This window comes from Cryptomeria japonica, chromosome 7 (genome assembly GCF_030272615.1).
Source record: "Cryptomeria japonica chromosome 7, Sugi_1.0, whole genome shotgun sequence".
In the NCBI taxonomy this organism is placed as follows: Eukaryota; Viridiplantae; Streptophyta; class Pinopsida; order Cupressales; family Cupressaceae; genus Cryptomeria; species Cryptomeria japonica.
Genome location: NC_081411.1, coordinates 290562920 through 290582845, shown reverse-complemented (window position 1 = coordinate 290582845; position 19926 = coordinate 290562920).

The window sequence follows — 19926 nt, the reverse complement described above, 5'->3', positions numbered from 1 at the left end:
TTCTACTCTTGGTCAATGTTCTAAAAGTAATAAGTATGGTCATAAGACAAAAGATTGTAGAATGAATATTAAATGTTATGCATATGGAAAATTTGGACATATGGCTAATCAATGCAGGTCCAACAATTATTTAGGTCTTAGCAAAGCAATTCAAAAGAACAATGTTACATGTTATGCATGTAATAAGGTTGGACATATTGCTAGGTTCTGTAGAAGAAGAAATCCACCGGTTGGTAATGATGGATCAAAAGAGAAAGGAAAAGAGAAGGCTAATGAAATCCAAAAGATCATACCCAGAGATGGGTCAAGAAGTCAAAAGAACAATTAGCAGATGGAAATGCTTCGGTTACTCAATCAGCAGAGGAGGTTGCTCCTGCACCGATAGGAAGCTCATCCGATAATTAAGGCATATACCTTAGGGGTAGGAAAAATTCATGAAGATAGTGCATATTCCCTAGGAAGAGGTTTTGGAAGATGTTCCAGACATTGGAGATGCTTATCCAGCATGGAGATGTTTAATCGAGATCTGGTATCTTCCATCGAAATTCATTCATATCAATGAAAGATTAAGGTTTCTTAGAGGTTAAAAGGATGAATTCACTTCATTTCTGATCACTTTGGATGGAGAACGATTCAGAGGAATTCTAAGGTGATTCAGTGCGATCGATATATTCTTGAATGATTTCACCAATGATCGAAAGAGTTCTTTAGGGTTTTCAACTGACAACTATTCACAGGTATTTATCTTTTATCATGGAAGTGGGATAATCATATGTACTTATGTTTATTGAAAATCTTACTATTGTTGAGGTTAAGGACCATCATAGGCCTATTTTCAAGTGATATCCACATATTGCTACCCTGGACAATTTAGTTGGCGTATTTTCCTTTGTCCTGGAAGGAGTCATGTATGTTGAAGATGTCAGAGCTTAAATTTACTTTCATATTGAGGATCTAGGAATGAGTGCTATTAAGAGAATGTACATGAGAGAGTTAATGGGAGATTCTAGAAATATTAAGCTCGAGTACCAGCATATTGAGGATCTAGGGTTTACCAACATTCTGGATATTCTGGAATTTGAAGATGAGATTGTTAGATATGTTTTGAGCAGAGAGTATGGATATTTTATCTGGTTAGATAGACCATATAAGATTTCAAAGGAGGCCATCAGGGCCATCACTAGTTTACCGCAGGTTGGACAACGTCCTTAGAAGAAGGTTTCTAATGATCAGGTCAACAAGATCACCCACACAACATTAGACAAGCGATTAATGAGGATTAGCACTATCATCAATAGAGATATCCGATTCAGAAGCATGGTCATTGGTTACAAGGTAACTTAATCAAATCGACTGAATTCTATTTCTAGCTACTGCATTTATGTAGCTCATAAAATGATGAGGGAAAATGAGAACTTAGATCTATGTGGTTGGATGTTGGATGAATTATTGATTAACCTAGTAAAGATCAAAGGAGAGAAGAAAGGAATATTATGGTATGGAAACCTAATTGTCTATTTAATGTTGTTTTCCATTAATGAGACTCGTGGTTTTGGGAAGAGACAATAGGCATTCGATATCATGGTAGGGAGGCAACTAAAATAATCAATTGCTACATTGGGTAGTGTGAGATTTTTCCAAGATCAAGAGCTCAATGAAATGTACAAAATAGAGACAAAATATAGGACAAGAATAAACTATATTCTCATCAATAGATAGATGATCAAAAGATCAATAGTTGTTCATACAATGAAATGAGCCTGCATATATAGGCAAGGCTATATGGATATGTGAGCACACAAACATGACATGTGGCTCAATAGGAAACAAGGGTAGATTGGAAATAGGTTTGGTAAGTAGGAGAAACAATAAAATATTCCACATGAGGTGGATCACCCACTAGAGGTGGAATTGTCACCCCACAATAAGTGGATATGATAGTGTAGTAACAAGATCAACACCATAAAAGGTGGAAATTCTCCTACACACACTATCCCAATGTGGCACAAACACGCAAGTGTCTCATACCCAAACTACTATGAGATGCATTATCCTAAGTAAACTTAAGTAATGTGTAATAATATCCATGATGAATAATTACTTACACCAACATCCCCCCTTAAGTGCAACTTAGGGGAATGCAATTAAGTCTACAATGTAACTAAGCAATGAAAGATGGATCCCATGTACGAGGCCATATTAGGTACCCATGTACAAATGCAAATTCATGCAAACCAATGCAATGAAATCTCTCACAAAGTAGGGAAAAGAGAGAAAAACCCAATGGGAAAAAACCCTCCCCCAAAAGAGAGATGAAAGTTGTACAAGAGAACTCTCATATAAGTGTGTGAGGAACAAAACCCCATGTGAGGAAAAAGTCTCCCCATATGAGAGAAGAAGAGAAGCTAGGTAGCCCCCCCTCAATGTAGAATCTACACCAATGATAGAAGCTCGATGATGTATGAAGAAACTTCTCCATGAACGTCAAACAACATTCCTCCCTTTAGTAAGAAAGAAAACCAAAGGTGTATCCATGAAGTCTCCCCAATCATGAAGGGAAGATGTATGAAAAAAAACTCTAATGAATGGAATCTCTGAAAAATGCTCAAGTGTCCCCATGTCGATGCTGAAAGATACCCCTTCCAAAGGTGGTAAACTTCTCCACACTGCTGAAAAAGGTACTCCAATATCTAGTGGAGATGAATTTAGAACATGTCCCAAAGACTCACATGTCTCCTCAAAGGATAAAGATACCTCCTCCAAGTGTTGTACATAAGAATCCAAAATCATGTCAACCTCGAAAGAATAATCATGTAGAGAATGAATAAGAGGCTCAGAGTGCTCCCTCGCAACAATCAAAGAAGGATCGTCTTCATCAAAGAGAAGATGAATATCATCAATGATGTCTCCCAAATTCGCAATGTAGGATTCCACAAACAAACCCGCAATGTCTGTCAAGTAATCATCCCATGAAACTGAAGCTGGAAGACAAGATATATCTTGTTGCACTGAGTCACAAGAAGGCAAAAATAGCACACTATCTGCATCATCAAGTGCAATAGGTGATGTGATATCAATAGGAGGAGATGAAACACTAGTCTCAAGAATGGGTTTATATGTGAGAATCCCCAAGTTCAAGTACCCAAAGTTCTCCTCAAAATCTGAATAATCACAAGTAGTGTGATCATCATGTGTAGAATCATCATATGTGAAATCAATATCATCAACAAAATTTGAAAAGGAGTATAACCAAGATGCATGATCAACCACCCTAGTTGCAATGATAGCTCTAGTCTCCAATTATCTAATGAAAACTGACTTAGGTGTGAACTCCACAATTTTGTTAGTTGTTCCATGTGTGATTTGATAGATGGAAAGGATATTGTTTGTCAAATGGGGTACACACAACACATCATTGAAGTAGTTATCCCTAATGGTAATAGATCCTTTACCAATCACATCCATGTATGTATGATTTCCCATCAAAATCTGTGGCATGGTGCAAGGCTCAAATGAAGAGAACATAGACTGCGAAGATGCCATATGATGAGAAGCCCCTAAATTTAGAAGCCATCTCCCTGAATCATAACTTGTATTACCACAAAGAACTTTTCCTTTTCTTGTCCCAAAAGAGTGAGTCTTTCCACTTGTAGAAGCCATGAATGCTTGCCCTTTTCCTTTTGATTGTGAGGAAGTGGAAGTTGATGAATCCTCCTTGTTGACATTAGGCAAATCAATGTTATGCTTTTTGAGGATATGTGTGAGCTCATCAATCTTCTTAGAATAGCAATGATTCTCATCATGACCAAATTTTTTACAATAGGCACAAGTAGGTCTCTCCCTCTTTGGTGAATTGTCCCTCTTGGAAGAGGATGAATCTCCTTGTTTTGGAGAAGGTGATGCTTTGTCCTTAGGCTTTGATTGCCATTTCTTCTTGTTTGAGTTGTCCTTTCCTTGATTTCCTTTGTTCCCTTGATTTACCACTAATGCTTGAGACTTAGAAGCCTTAAGAATGCCCATGTTTATCAACTTAGTTTGTTCCATCATCAACTTTTCAGCGAAAGCGTCAAATGTAGGCATTATGTAGATTGAACCCATTGTCATCCTATGGGTTTGGAAACTAGAAACAAATGTTGCATATTCTTGTGGAAGTTTCCCATCAAATTTAAGATGAATTGAGTATCCTTCTTATCAATGCCACAATCCTTGAGTTGTGCCCTCAACTCTTTTTCCTTAGTGACATAATCTTGTATAGTATCAAAGTTCTTGGGATCCAACATGGTGAGATCACTATCAATTTGATATCCCCTAATCTCATCAACTTGACCATACAAGTCTTGAAACTTTTGCAAAGCATCCTTAACTATAGTGCATTTCTCAATATGAAAAATGAGATCCTTTGATACATACTTTCTTAAGGTACCAATTGCCATGATATTTTTAGTAAGACAATCCAAGTGACCAACAGGACCAGCCCTAGGATTAGTGGGAGCAACAATAATTCCATCAATATAATGAGAGTCATTTTTCCATAAGTTTACTCCATGCATCAATTTTCCAAGTAACATTATTATGAGGATTTAAGATAGGAAACTTAGAAGAACCAATAGAAGCAAAAAAGAAAAAATGCAAGAGCACAAAAGCACAAGAGACACTCCCTCAAAATAGATCAATCAAAGTACCCCCCCAAAAATGATGATTTTGGCACTTTATATGTAGTGCGTGTACAATAGGCCACTTGCAAACAATGGCAAGGTGGACTTCTGATTTTGTTTTACAACTTCCCCAATAGGTTGAGAACTACAATGCAAAAGACCAACAAGATAGATCTATGCAATACAAGTGCCAAATTGGCCAAAAAAGACCATATACTGAAAGTACAATTTCTACCCTTAATTTCTGCAAACTTATAGCATATTATGAGAGTAGACAAAAAATAATGCACTTTCAAAAAAATGGCACTTGAAAAAGGAGTTCGTATGAGCCCAAACGAAGTCTTGGAAGTTGTAGAAATGAGGATTGGACATGTATAGTCACCAAAAGCTAAGATTTCTATAGACTCTATCCATCAAAATCAGAAAATAATGCCACAACAAGAAAGTAAATGAAATTATAGCCCATTTCAAAATGAATTACACCAAAAAAGGAGGAAAAATGAGCAAGATATGGCCATTTGAAGTTGAACTGCAAAATCAAATAGCTCAATGAAGGAGGCCTGCGATTTTTTTCTTTTAAAATGATGATGTTAGCAAACTGCAAACCTAAATTTGATGGTCGTCTAGCCATCGAAAAAAATTTGCCTCCCTGTCCGCGTGGCATTTGTACTCTATGAACAAATGATAAGGCAAAATTTGATTGGCAGGCAATGCTGATGTGTTTTACGGAAAGATTGATGTGTTTTTGGTGACTGGGTAGGTCGTGGGAGGTGACGTGGTGGAGGGGCCTGGCAAGTGACGTGGCTGGCGGGTTGGTAGCGCAGTCGTTGGTGGCTCAGGAAATGGGGGGCCGAAAGAGAGGTCGGCGGCTGGGAGGGCCAAAAGGATTGCAGGAGGTGAGGTTGCTCGCGGTGGTGGAGGGGGCTTCCAGAAGCTGGGAGAAGCCGACAACGGGAGGTGAGGTTGCCGTCGGTGCTGGGAGCAAGGTCAATCGGGGAGTTGAGGTTGCCATCGGTGCTGGGAGCAAGGTCGATCGGGGAGTTGAGGTTGCTGAAGGCAGTGATAGCGGTAGGGACCATGATGGTCAGCCCTATAAAAAACAAAGTCTGTAGTATGGTGGGGATCATGGAGGAGGGGGCAGGGGGTCTGTGGACCCCACAAAAATATTTCATTTTTTTTTCTTTCAAAATAACTTTTTCGAATTTTTTTTTGCAAATAATGAAATTTTTTTTTTAAAGCAAATTTCGAAATCCGTACCGTACCACCCAAATTGGGCAATTTTTTTTCCTCCAAGCCCAAAATTTGACTTTCACCAAAATAGGCCAAATTTATACTCAAAATTCATGGAAACGACCACCCGGATGCAATGACGAGGTCGGATCTGGTCTAGGACACCTCCAAAAAATTTTGCTCCTCAGATTTCCCTCTTGATGTCGCAAAAATGCCTTTAGTGACTCTGATACCATGTGAGATTTTTCCAAGATCATGAGCTCAATGAAATGTACAAAATAGAAACAAAATATAGGACAAGAATAAACTGTATTCTCATCAATAGATAGAAGATCAAAAGATCAATAGTTGTTCATACAATGAAATGAGCCTACATATATAAGCAAGGCTATATGGATATGTGAGGACACAAACATGACATGTGGCTCAATAAGAAACAAGGGTAGGTAGGAAATAGGTGTGGTAGGTAGGAGAAATAATAAAATATTCCACATGAGATGGATCACCCACTGAAGATGGAATTATCACTCCAGAATAAGTGGATATGATAGTGTAGTAACAAGATCAACACCATAAAAGGTGAAATTCTCCTACACACACTATCCCAATGTGGCACAAACACCCAAGTGTCTCATACCCAAACTACTATGAAATGCATTATCCTAAGAAAACTTAAGTAAGGTGTACTAATATCCATGATGAATAATTATTTACACCAATAGGTAGTCAAAGAGATGACAAAGTGTGGGGTTACTTTAAAGCATTTCAGAAAGCTGTGAATTCTAGGGAGAGGGTTTCAAAGAACATTATTGAGAAGTACTCAACCGAGATATGCTTCATGGTTAAGAAAGATGAAACTTTGATGGAAGTTGTAAAGCCCAAGAAGATTTGGATTGAGGAAATGGGTTATGAAGTTGATGCTCAGATTCTAGATGCTTCTGCACAGTTGCTAATTGATGCACCTATTGATGAAACTGTAAAAACCTTTGGTATTGCTAAGAAGAAAAAGAAAGAGATTGAAACTGAGTTCAACTGGAAGAAGAGGGAGAAGCAGCAGGGAAAGGCAAGAAATTTTGTGGAATAGGTTTCACAAGACATCAAGGCATTAATTGATTTTGTTTCGAAGAAAGGGAGAAAAAGAAAAGAGCCAGAAATATTCATTAAGCCAATTGCAGTAGAATCTAGATCTGATGCTGACACACCCTTTGCATTCAAGAGGGTATTAAGGAAGAAAAATGAAGAGACTAAGGTAGAAGCAAAGAAGCAACTAGTTAGGAAAGTTACAATCAGGGTACCGACACAGAAATGAGCTCCAAAGGAAAAACCTTTAGCCCCATCTAATAATGGAAGAAGAAAGAAGAAAGATGACATGATCTTTCACTTGTATGTGGTAATGTAACTATTATTCCACCCAAGACTTGTGTAGACTTAGTTGATGAAATAACTAAAGATGGTATGTTGAAGAATTTTTTTTATTTTATTATGAGCATTTGGATGATGGTGAACAAAGAGAAGTAGAGGAATTAGTTTTGTCTTATTTGGATATTTATAAGAAAGCCTTGTTAGAAATTGAAAAAAAAATACCGACAAAGTTATATGACATATTAGATGCTAGAAGATTATCATCAATGGAAGAGGATAGGCATATAAAGATTCAAGAGTTGTTATCTATTTGTGTTTCTATTACTCCAGAGGAGATGGATAGGACACTTGAGGTCACAGATAGAAATATTTTTCACAACAAACACAGAATAGTAAGTCTTAGGTTAGTTAGGGTTAATGAGATAGTCAAGGAGACCGACAAGGCATGGCTTAAATTCTTTTCAGTAAAATGTGGTTTTTATACTTCACCGGAACCCAAAATAGATGATACAGATATCCTAGTTGAAGGGAAAGGTAAAGGTATTATGGATACTTCACCCTCAATTTTGAAATATATTAAGATATTAGATATAGAGCCCCTGGTAGAGACTAATGTACAAGAAAATTTTGAGATACTGATAGAATCAGAGAGTGTAAAAGTTGCAAGTGCATAGGTTACTAATGTTGAGGACAACAATCCTCCAGATCAGATTGTATAGGATGAGGACACAGGTCCTAAGGAGGAACCGATAGTAACTGAGACTGCACCAAGTGGTGAAGCCATCAGTGCAAGTGGGGAATCTATAAAAGTTAAACCATCAGAAGAGAAGAAAGGGGAATCTGACAGGGAACCGGTAGTGAGTCCATCATTATTATCAATTGATGGCTTGCAGGTTGAAAAGAAAATCATAACGGAGATGTGTTCTACTGAACTTATGATGATGGCTTCACAGAAAATGATGAAGGAATTAGGATCTATGGATAAAGGGGTTATTGATCAGTCTATCACTATTTCGCATAGAGTTGTCCCAAAGTGCAAATTTGACAATGAAGCAAGCCCATCTAGAAAGCTTAAGATAATCACAAAGCACATTTCTAAGGACTTTTAGTCTTTACAACAAATATCAAACCGACATGCACTGGAGAGGTTTACATAGGAAAAGAGAGCTACATTCAATCAAATGATTGAGTCGAAGAGGAAGGAGATTAATGATAAGTTGAAATTGATAGATAAATCTTTAAGGCAGTGTACTAATATTTATAGATTATGTTGTAATACAAGTTTACTCATAGCTGAAACAAATAAAAGGATTAAGGATATTCAATAGGAGATTGTAGGTATAGTCAATTCTTTTGATGGTTCACACTCATTGAGTATATCTATAGATGGTCAGATTTTGGTTTTGGAAGCCCAAGTTTTAGCTCTTGAGAGGGAAAAAGATAAAATCATAAGGAGAGTCAGAGGTCTTAGAAGATTGGTGAGTCCCTGGTTGGATTCATTAAGTGTACATAAGAAGGAGTGTATAGATATGGTTGGTAAGCCCACACCAATATAGCTTGATGAGAAAGAGTCATATGCCCATATGCTAAATAGACTTGTATCTATTTCTATAACTTTCAAATCAGGTTGGGATACTTATCTAGAGATTTTGGAGAAGTCCTATCTGGAAATTTTCAAATATATTCAGCTTTGGTAAGGTATTTTGGGACATTCATTGTACAGTTTTTAATTCTCCGTCCCGATTTTTGGTATTTTTGGCATTGATGTCAAAGGGGGAGTATAGGTCAAAAATATTTAGGAGGTATGGAGTATTTTGTTCAGATGGATATTCAGCTCAGGGGGACTAGGCTTAGGATGAAACCGACAGATGGAAACCATGATCATTTTTTACATGAGTGTTGCCATCAATGCCAAAGCGGGAGATTGTTGGCAATTGACACTGAATTTGGTTGGTTTCAATATGTTTTCATTGATGGAAACATGTTTGGCTTCATATTTTGGTTTATTTGTGTACCGGCAGACACTTCACCAACACCGACATGTTTGAAGGAATTATTTGGTTACCGACATTACAGGATGACATGACTTCATCAGGTTATAAGTATTGGAGGCCAACATCATTTGGGAGATCCGACATTGACAATTGTTATTGATATTCATGTGTTTATGTTATTGAGTCGACGTGTATATGCATATTGTAATTATCTTTGTAAGCCGACATAAGACATGATGGATTGTAAAGGGGTATATAGGTTAGTTGATTAGATCATTTTGCATATAGGAGAGGATATGGATATGTAAGGTTATGGAATGTAATGGAGATGTGAAAGATATAAGAGAGATCATGTATGTGAGGATATTTATGTAAGAGGGTATTCCGGTAAGGGTTTAGGGTTTCAGACTGGAACAAATAGAGCTTAATTGAAACTGTATTCAGACAAAGAAGATGCTATCATGTTTAACCATTTCTACAGATTGCAGTTAGGATTTGTATGTAGTTAGTGAGGCTCCTTTTGTCATTGAGTAGTGTGCTCTAGGCTATAAGCCTTCCTGCAAGTGCAGGCCCCTATATTTTGTAATATCTCTTCATATGGCCAGTGGATTGATATTGTGGGTCACAAATCCCATTTGGTTTTTCCTCTATGAGGTTTTCCATGTATAATTCTCTGAATAATGGGATTTATTTGTGTGGTTGTCTTATTGGTTGGTTTACTTCTTTCAATTCTATATGTGTTGGTATACCGGTTGGTGAATGCATGTTTTCATAAGGTTAAAATTGATCATCCTGGTAGAACACTGATTCACCCCCCCCCCCCCCCCCCCTCAGTGTTCTTGGATTCCAACAACAACACCAATAACATACACCATCCGATCCAAAATGGATAACCAAATTTAACATCAATGATAACACTGATAATATTCATACAAGTTTGACACACTGTCCTACATTTTTGGCTCAAGATCTTAGACACAAGTCTTATCACATAAATGTGGTTGTACAAAATTTACATATTTCATATTTGTTCTTATCTTTTCTTGATGACCTCACCAACATTATTTGTCTATATTTTAATAGTGAGGATTTATTTCTTTTAACTTCTATCTATTTTTTCTTAGAAGGAATAAATGATTCCTTTGAGCAAGTATTAGAACTTGCAGAAATTGGAGTTTTTTGTGATGTTGGAGAAACCTTTAATTTTGTAGAATTTATTGAGATAGTTGAGTCATCTATTATAAATTTATCATCATAAATAGTCATACAATATTGAACCTTAGAACTTGCAACCACTAGAGTTTCTCATGATCTTGGAGAGACCTCCAATTTTATAGAAATTAACAAGGCATAGAGTCATATTCTTTGGATTTGTATAATTAAAAGAAGCTAAACAATTATTAAACTAAGATCATTGAGTAGAGGTCTCAATGGGAGAATTATTATTGTCTATAAGAGAAACATCCTTGTAATATTCGAGGGTTTCAGGTCCCCTCAAAACCTAATTTTTCCTTAATAAAAAAAATCAATATAATAGAACTAAAAAGGGAGATAGGGAAGATGCACTGAATAGAAAGTAGAGGAGAAAGGCTCTTTTCACAAATCAAATGAAGGATACCATCTCTTCATGCATAAAAATTCTCCTTTTAAGACCTAAGGCCCATTTTCAAGTACCCATTGTTTGTCCTTTATAACTTAAAATTCTAGAACAAAAATCCCCATGACACAAGGAAAAATACAAATTTCCTCCAAAAAGTCTTTCTAGGTATGAAAACCCCAAAAATACAAGTCACTTATTTTAGGCTAGAGCTTTATTAAAACATTACACTACAAATCTCTTCCCTATTGCTAACTAAACCATACAAACAAATTTTAGGAACACTAGAAGATTGACTTACACAACAAATTTGTGGTGAGCAGGATTGTCAAACCTAGAAGTGTTATTTTGATCACTGGGAAGAGGCAGTCGATTTGGGTCAAGGGAAGAGCCTTGAAAACAACATTCTAGAGACTGTAGAGATAGGTATAGGTGCTAGGTATGAGAAACCATGCATTTTTATCCCTAATCTCATTTTTTGTCATCCATAGAGCTAGAAAAGAGGAAGTGGAGACATTCTTCCCAACAAAAGTCGAGTATGTATCTTTGGAAGTGGATTAAAGAATGTATTTTTATATTTAAAGTATGAAGAAAAAAATGGTACATTTCAAAAGTTTAATCCACTAATGGGCATAGTCCTATCTACTTACTATGAGACAACTTAGGGAATTTTCATTCAAACTTTTTACATAGATACTTTCTTATCTGAAACAAAGTATATACATTTGTTTCTCAATAACAAAAAATTTACAAACATGGATCTTTTCGTAGATCTTCCTAATCAATATTCTATCCAAGTTGTCCATCCAAGAGGACCCTCCATCGATTTAATATTTTTATTCTAGTTCGTTTGTATAATAGCTAAGAATTCCACTACCACTACTACTTGATTAACTTCTTCTTATGCCTCAATCTTCCTTCCTTTGTTAAGCTCTTTCATAAAAGTCTCCAGGGCATTCACAAATGACATTCTTTCTTCTTTGTACATTTCCCAAGTGTATCCATGGAAAATATTGAATGGGTATACTCTAGTTGTAATTCTTCTTTGCTAGCCTCATGGGAGGCCAATGGGTATACTTCTTCCTTGTTAGCCTCATAACAATAATGACCTACATGTCAACATTGTAAAAAATAAGTCTTCTCAAAGATTCAGTAACCATCTTGTTCTTCCCTTGGAATTTATCTTTATTCCTGAGGGTCCAAATCAACCATTGGATGTCACATGAAAGAAGAAACCAAATTAAATTATTGTCCTTCTTAATCTCATCAATGAATAAAGAAAAAGCATCATGAAAAAAAAACTTATTAGAAAAATTAATGGCAAACATATTCAATATCTCATTAGCCACCACATAGTCAAAAAATATTTGCATAATTGATTGAACATGTTGACTAGGTTGAATGGATTAGAATACTGAGAGGGCCAAGTGAATCAATATTCCTATAGGTATAAAAACTTTCCTCAAAATTTAATATTCCTTTGAAATATTTATCTTCATCAAACAAACTTAACAGATATAAAATAACAAATCTAGAATAAACATGAGGAGCACAACCACAAGAGAAACATCAGACTTTATACGTGGAAAACCCAAATGGGAAAAAACATAGAGAGTATTAACTCTTAGAAGAATATAACTAGTTATATCATGTTTGCAAAAGGGGTGGCTCACTATCAAATTCCAAAAATGGATCACTGTCAGACTGCTCACTGCAAAGATACAAAAGAATGGCTTACTGCCAGAAAGCTCACTACAATAGGAAAGGTTGAACTTAAAAGGATTGCATCTCCAAATGCATGAGATCAGTTCTAAGATTGATATCTTATTAAAATTCACAAGCCCTACAATAGATCTTGTTAGAGATCTTTGCACAACTATTCTACAGTAGGTCCGATGAAGAACTACTTCACCACTGCAACACTATCTACCTTCGTTGTCCACAACTCACACTTTACACACTGCTACCTTCACTTCTAACTCTCTTTTACATAACTCATGTACTTCCTTAATCTCTTTCTTGCACACACAGAAACACCTCTTCTTATCACAACCATGCTAATATGTATATATATACTAGAGGACACAAATGCAAAATAGTGTGTCGGCCAAGCCCAACACATTATCAAGACAACTCATGTTGGCCTCCGCAAGATCTCTACATGCTTCCCTTTTTTATACTTCATTTTCCAATGCATATACCAAGATTACCAAAATGGGGCAGGGTCATCTAAACCCAAGAATACTGACCCGTTATTATAAAATTAAATACAACATATCAAAACTATAGACTCCACACATACCCAAGGTACCGCAACACAAAACTCGAAGAGATACTACTAACATGACCAAAACAACTAATGTCAGGACACATGACTGATATTGTTGGCAATTGACACTATTGGTTGGTTTCACTATGTTGTCATTGATGGCAACATGATTTTGTGTTCCAGATTCATATGGTGTACCAGCAGGCACTTCACAGATTCTACACTGTCACTGACACCAGCAAGACAGAGGGCTTCTTTTGTCACTGACAATACAGGCTGACATGGTATACTAAAGATCATTGGTATTGGAGGCTAATATATCCTAGATCCAGCATCAATAACTTATTTTAATGATTATAAATTTATGTTATCTGGCCGACATGTAATTTGATATTATATTTATCTTTGTAAGCCAACATAAGGCATAAAAGTTGTATAGGGTATATAGGTCAGTTTGATAAATCATTTTGTGTGAGACTTAAAATGGATATGTAAATGTAATATGATATGAAATTATTTAGAGAGATTATGTATGTGAGGAATTTATTGTAAGGGTTATTCCGGTAAAGGGGTTTAGGGTTTCAGACCGGAACATATAGAACTTAAACCAAAACTATATTCTGGCATAGAAGATGCTATCTTAGCAGTTCACATTTCTCCAGATTGTTGTCTGGAATTCTATGTAGTTAGTGAGGCTCTTATTGTGATTGAGCAATGTGCTCTAGGCTGTAAGCCTTCCTGTAAGTGCAGGCCCCTCATATATTGTAATATCTCTTCATATGGCCAGTGGATTGATATTGTGGGTCACAAATCCCACCGTGTTTTTTCCTCTTTGAGGTTTTCCACTTATAAATCTGTGTTATGATTCCCATTTATGTGTTTGGCTTATTGGTTGCTTTACTTCTTTCATTTCTGTTTATACCAGTATACTGGTTGGTGTATGAATATTTTGTTAAGGCTAAACTCTACTATTCCGATATAACACTGATTCACCCCCCAGTGTTATTGGTTTCCAACAATTGGTATCAAAGCCTTGTGCCTCAGAGGAAGTTTAACAGCTTAAGGAAGATCTTGAAACTGTAATCATTGAATATGGCTTTGGAGAAGCAACTTGAGATGGCATTTGAAGATTATGATGCTGAAAGATTGAAGAAATTAAAGCTACAAGATGAATTGAATTTTGCTAAGGATTTCTTTTTTGTCCTACAAGAGAGACTATCATCTGTTCAAGCTAGGAGGAAGGAACTTTTGCCAAATCAGGATGATGATGAAGAGAAAAATGTACTTAGGAGCAATGTTAGAAATTGAGTCAGGAGAACATGGTTATGAAAAAGGAAATACAATCTATAACTACGAGGATGTCTAAGGAGATTGAGAACGGAAAGAAAAATGAAGAAAATCTTGTTGTATCCCTAAAGAACACGTTTGAAGAATATGGTAGGTTGTTTCATGAAAATGACATGTTGAGAACTAATTTGGTACAATCCCAAAGTAATGAGCAAGACCTTAAGAGACAAATGATAATACTAAGAGAATATTTAACTTATGCAAGTGAGTAAAAAAGAAAAATTCAAGATCAACTCAGCAAAACTTGATGATTTATTGAAGAGACAGAGGCAGACTGGAGATTCCAGTGGACTTGGATTTGAGCAAGGACAGAGTTCTAGTACTGCAAATGAAGATGAAAACCATAAGGCATCGATAAGACAATTCAATTCTTATAAATTCATTGGTAGATGTTTTGTTTGCAATATATTTGGTCACATGTCTAGGCAATGTAGAAATAGAGCAAATCAGAACCCTGATTCTTCTCTCGGTAAATGTTTTAAATGCAATAAGTTTGGTCATAAGATAGAATATTGTAGAATGAATGTAAAATGCAATTCTTGTGGAAAATTTGGACATATGTCTAATCAGTGCAGGTCAAGTAATTTCACCGATTTTAGCAAAGAAATTCAAAAGAACAATGGTACATGTTATGCATGTAATGAAGTTGGACGTATTGCTAAGTTTTGTAGAAGCAGAAATCCACTGGTTAGTAATGGAGGATCAAATGAAAAAGGGAAAGAGAATGTTAGTGAAATCCAACAAGATCACACTCAGAGATGGGTTAGGAAGAATAAAGAACAATCATCAGATGAGAATGTCCTGGTTACTTATCTAGCAGAGGAGGTTGCTCCTGCACCGACAATAAGCTCATATGCCTTAGGGGTAGGAAAAATTCATGAAGATGGTGCATATGCCACGAAAAGAGTTTCTGGAAGATGTTTCAAAAATTGGAGAGGATTATCCGGCATGGATATGTTCTGAGCAAGATCCTGTATCTTTCACGACAATCATTTATGTCAATGGAAGATTAGGGTTTTTCTTGAAGAATAAAAGGTTGAATACACTTCATTGTTAATCACCCTGTATTTAGAGCGATTTCAGAGCGATTTAGAGAGACCAAGTGTGGTCAGAGGCTATTCAGAGGCAATCAGATTTCTTCTTGAGTGATTTCACTGACATCTAAAATAATTTGTTGAAGGTTTTCACCGAGAGTGATCAAAAGGTATTTTTCTTGAAACATGGAAGCAAGATCATCTTCTATTCCTATTTTTGTTGCAAACCCAACTGTAGTGAGGGTCACGGATTGCCCCAGGCCAATTTTCAAGCAATATCCACATGTGGCAACCCTGGAAGATTAGGTTGGAGTGTTTTCTTGTGTTTTGGAGAGAGTTGTGTATGTAGAGGATGTTAGGGCATACATTCCCTATCATATAGAGGACTTAGGAACTTCAAAAATCAAGGGAATATATATGAATGAACTAATGGGAGAATCTGGAAAGATCAAACCAACATAGCAACATATCAAAGAACTAGGGTTTACAGACATTCTGGATATTCCAGAGTTTGAGGATGAAATAATCAGATATGTACTAAGGAGAGTACAAGGGGAATTCATATGGCTAGACATACCTTAGAAAGTCACCAAGGATTCCATCTAGGCAATTACTGGTTTGTCATCGGTAGGGCAACATCTAGATAAGAAAGTCTCAAATGACTTCATGAGGAAGATCACCGACGCTACATTTGACAAGAGATCCATGAAAGTGAGCACTAACACCAACACCGACATCAAATTTGGTAGGTTATAGGATATAAGGTAACTCAGTCAAATCGACTGAATTCTGTTTCCAATTCATGTATTTTGGCTATATATAAAATGATAAGAGATAATGTAAAGTTAGATCTATGTGGTTGGATGCTTGATGAGCTGTTAATCAACTTAGGAAAGATTAAAGGTGAAAAGAAGGGCACTTTCTGGCATGGAAATTTGTTAGTCTACTTGATACTATATTTTCTGAATGATACACCCAGTTCTAGTAGGAAACAATGGGCTTTTGACATTTTGATAGGAAGACAATTAAAACAGTCAATTGCTGCATTAGGAAGCCAGAGAGATGATAAGATTTGGGGTTATTTTAAGGAATTTCAAAAGTCTATGAGGTCTAACGTAAGGGTACCCGAGCATATAGTAGAGAAATACTCTACCGACATATGTTTCATGGTAAAGAAGGATGAGACTCTCATGGAAGCAGTTAAGCCCCAGAAGATTTGGATTGAAAAAATGGGCTATGAGGTGGATGCATAGATTCTTGATGCCTACACAAAAATGCTAATTGATGAAGAAATAGATGAGGTAGAGAAGCCCTGTGGAATTGCACATCAGAAGACTCAATAGGTTGAAACAAAGTTCATCTAGAAGAAAAGGGAGAAACAAGAACGAAAAGTAAGTAAATTTGTACAAAAGGTCTCAAAGGACATAAAGGCACTAATTGATGTTGTCCTAGAGAAAGGTTGAAAGAGGAAAGATCTGGTAGTTCATACTGAACATGTTACTGCAAATTCTAAATCAGAGGATGACACATCATTAGCATTCAAGAGGGTTATTAGGAAGAAACCGAAAGAAACAAAGGTGGAAGCAAATAAGCAATCAGTTAGGAAGGTCACAATCAAGATACCGACACAAAAGAAAGCACCTAAAGCTACACCTACAGCTGCATCTGGTACTGCCAAGAGGAAGAAGAAGAGTGACATTGATTTAGCACTTGAAATTAGTAATGTAACTATCATACCACATAAAACTTGTGCTGAAATTGTAGATGAAATCACTAAAGATGGCATACTAAAGAATGTCAAATTTAATTATGAAAACTTGGAGGATGATGAACAGAGAGAGGTAGAAGAAGCAGTCCTATTATACTTAGATATCTATAAGAAAGCCTTAATAGAGATAGAAAATCAAATACTGACTGTTATATAACATGTTAGATGATAGAAGATTATTTGTTATGCAAGAAGATAAACACATTAAAATGCAAGAACTATTAGCTATCTATGTTACTATAGCTCCAGATGAAATAGAAAAGACAATTGAGGTGGAAGAAAAAAAGGTCTTCAATAGAAAACATAGGATAATGAGTCTGATGCTAGGGAGAGTGAATGAAGTAATAAAGGAAACTCAAAAAGCATGGATTAAATTTTTGGGAGAACATGGAGGATTCTTTACTTCACTAGAGACCAAGACAGATACTGTAGATACACTAGTTGAAGGTAAACAAAAGGGGATTATGGGTATTTTACCCTCAGTTTTCAAAAATATCAAGACAGTGGAAATTGAGCCACCGATAAATATAGATGTACAGACAAATACTAAGACACCAGTTAATACTGAAAATGAAAAAGATAACATTGTACAGGATACTAACATTGAGGACAGTTGTCCTCCGAATACTAATGTATAGGTTGAGGATATTGTTCCTTCAGAGGAACCGACAGTTACACAGACTGCACCAAGTGGTGAAGCCACCGATTCAAGAGAGGAGGTAATAAAGGATAAAATATCAAAAGACAAAATAGGGGAATCCAGTAGGGCACCAGTTGTTGCTTCATCATTATTGTCAATTGAGACTTCTCAAGTAGAAAAGAAAACCATCACACAGATGAGTCGAACTAAACTAATGATGATGGTTGCTCAAAAACTGATGAAGGAGGGATCCACAGACAAGGGAATTATAGATCAATCAATCATTGTTCTACATAGATTGGTCCCGGAGTGTAAGATTGAAAATGAAGTGAGCCCTTCCGGGAAGCTTAAGGTAATCACTGAGCACATATCAAAAGACTTTCAATCCTTACAAAAAATCTCTAAAAGGAAAGCACTAGAAAGAATCACTCAGGATAAGAGAGCCACTTTTGACCAGGTAATTGAGACAGAGAAGAAAAAGATTGAGGAGAAGCTAACTCTAATAGAAAATTCTTTGAAATAATGTACAAATATATATAGGGTATGTTACAATATTGAAATACTTACAACAAATATAGATAAAAAGATAAAGGAGATACAAGAGAAAATGGCAAGTATTGCCAACTCTTTTGATGGATTAATTTCATTGACAACATCAATTGATGGTCAAATTTTAATTTTGGAGAACCAAATTTCTACTCTTGAAAAGGAAAGAGATAAAATAATTTAGAGAGCTAGAAGTCTAAGAGGCTTGGTGAGTCCAAAATTGGATTCACTCTATGTACATGAAAAAGAATGCATGGATATGGTGGGAAATCCCACATCGACAGAGGTAAACGAAAAAAAATCTTTTGCACATTTATTGAGTGGAATTGTATCTAATGCTTTGCAAAAAGGAATGGTTAGGATGACAATCACAAACAAAAATGTAATTGTTAGTGTTAGAAAATCAGAAATCAAACACTAACCTAAGCAATCATATCAAGAGAGGCACTAAAAGAAAAATAGAGAGCTTAACAAAGAAAATAAATGCTCTAAGACATCTCCAAATGCCTTCCACCATGCTTGTAGCTTCTCCTCCCTTGTTCCTCTCCTCTCCAAGTTCCCAAATGTGTGTAGCTCTCAATAGCTTTCTACACTATTCTGGATGTCTTATGGAGGTTCAAGATTGTAAAATGGATGATTATGAAAATGCAAATGTGAACAACATAAAATGATATATTATCTAATTATCTAATATCAATTTTAGCCCAAAATGACAAATATAGATGATTATGCTAAATGCTCTCTAAAATTCACTATAAGTTAGATGCATACAAGATTTTAGGATCTGGATTATGAAGAAATGAGCTCTATTTATAGGTAAAATGGAGCAATGGAGGGCTGAGATTGAGTATTCTCATCAAGGGTCAGGATTGATGGGTTTATGATCTATGTGAGGTCTTTCAACCCAATCCCAGGAGGACAAATGTCAACATGAGATGGGTTGAGAGGGGAGGGAATAAGCATTAAATGCTTGACATGACTTGAAGGTTAACTTGGGAGGTAAGGTTAATGTTGAGTTGAAAGAATAAAGCCATTATCCAATAAATAATGTCTTTATCCAATGGATAAACTCTTGTGCAAGAGTTAGTGAGGATAACCATGGTCAAAGCAATAAATTCTTGAAGAGACCCATGAGTCAAATGGAGGTTGAGTTAGAGGTAAAGTCTCTAACCATGGGGGTGAGTTGAGTTAACCATAAATGGTTATGTAAGAGCCATTAGTGGTTTGGAAGACTTTCGAGGTTAGCTTGTTGAACACATAAAGCATTAAATGCTTTTCAAAGACTTTGGAGTCTTTGATAAGTGACCTCAGGTTGCTTAGGAATGTGACAATATTTAAGTGATGGATTAGGATAATTAGGAATGGTTTAGAAGAGTCTAGAAGGGGATTTAGGAATTGCAAGTGGGTTTGGTGGGTGAGAGAAAATAGGATTTAAATTAAATTAAAATTAATTTATTTCAATTGTGGTTGCAACTTGCATTTGT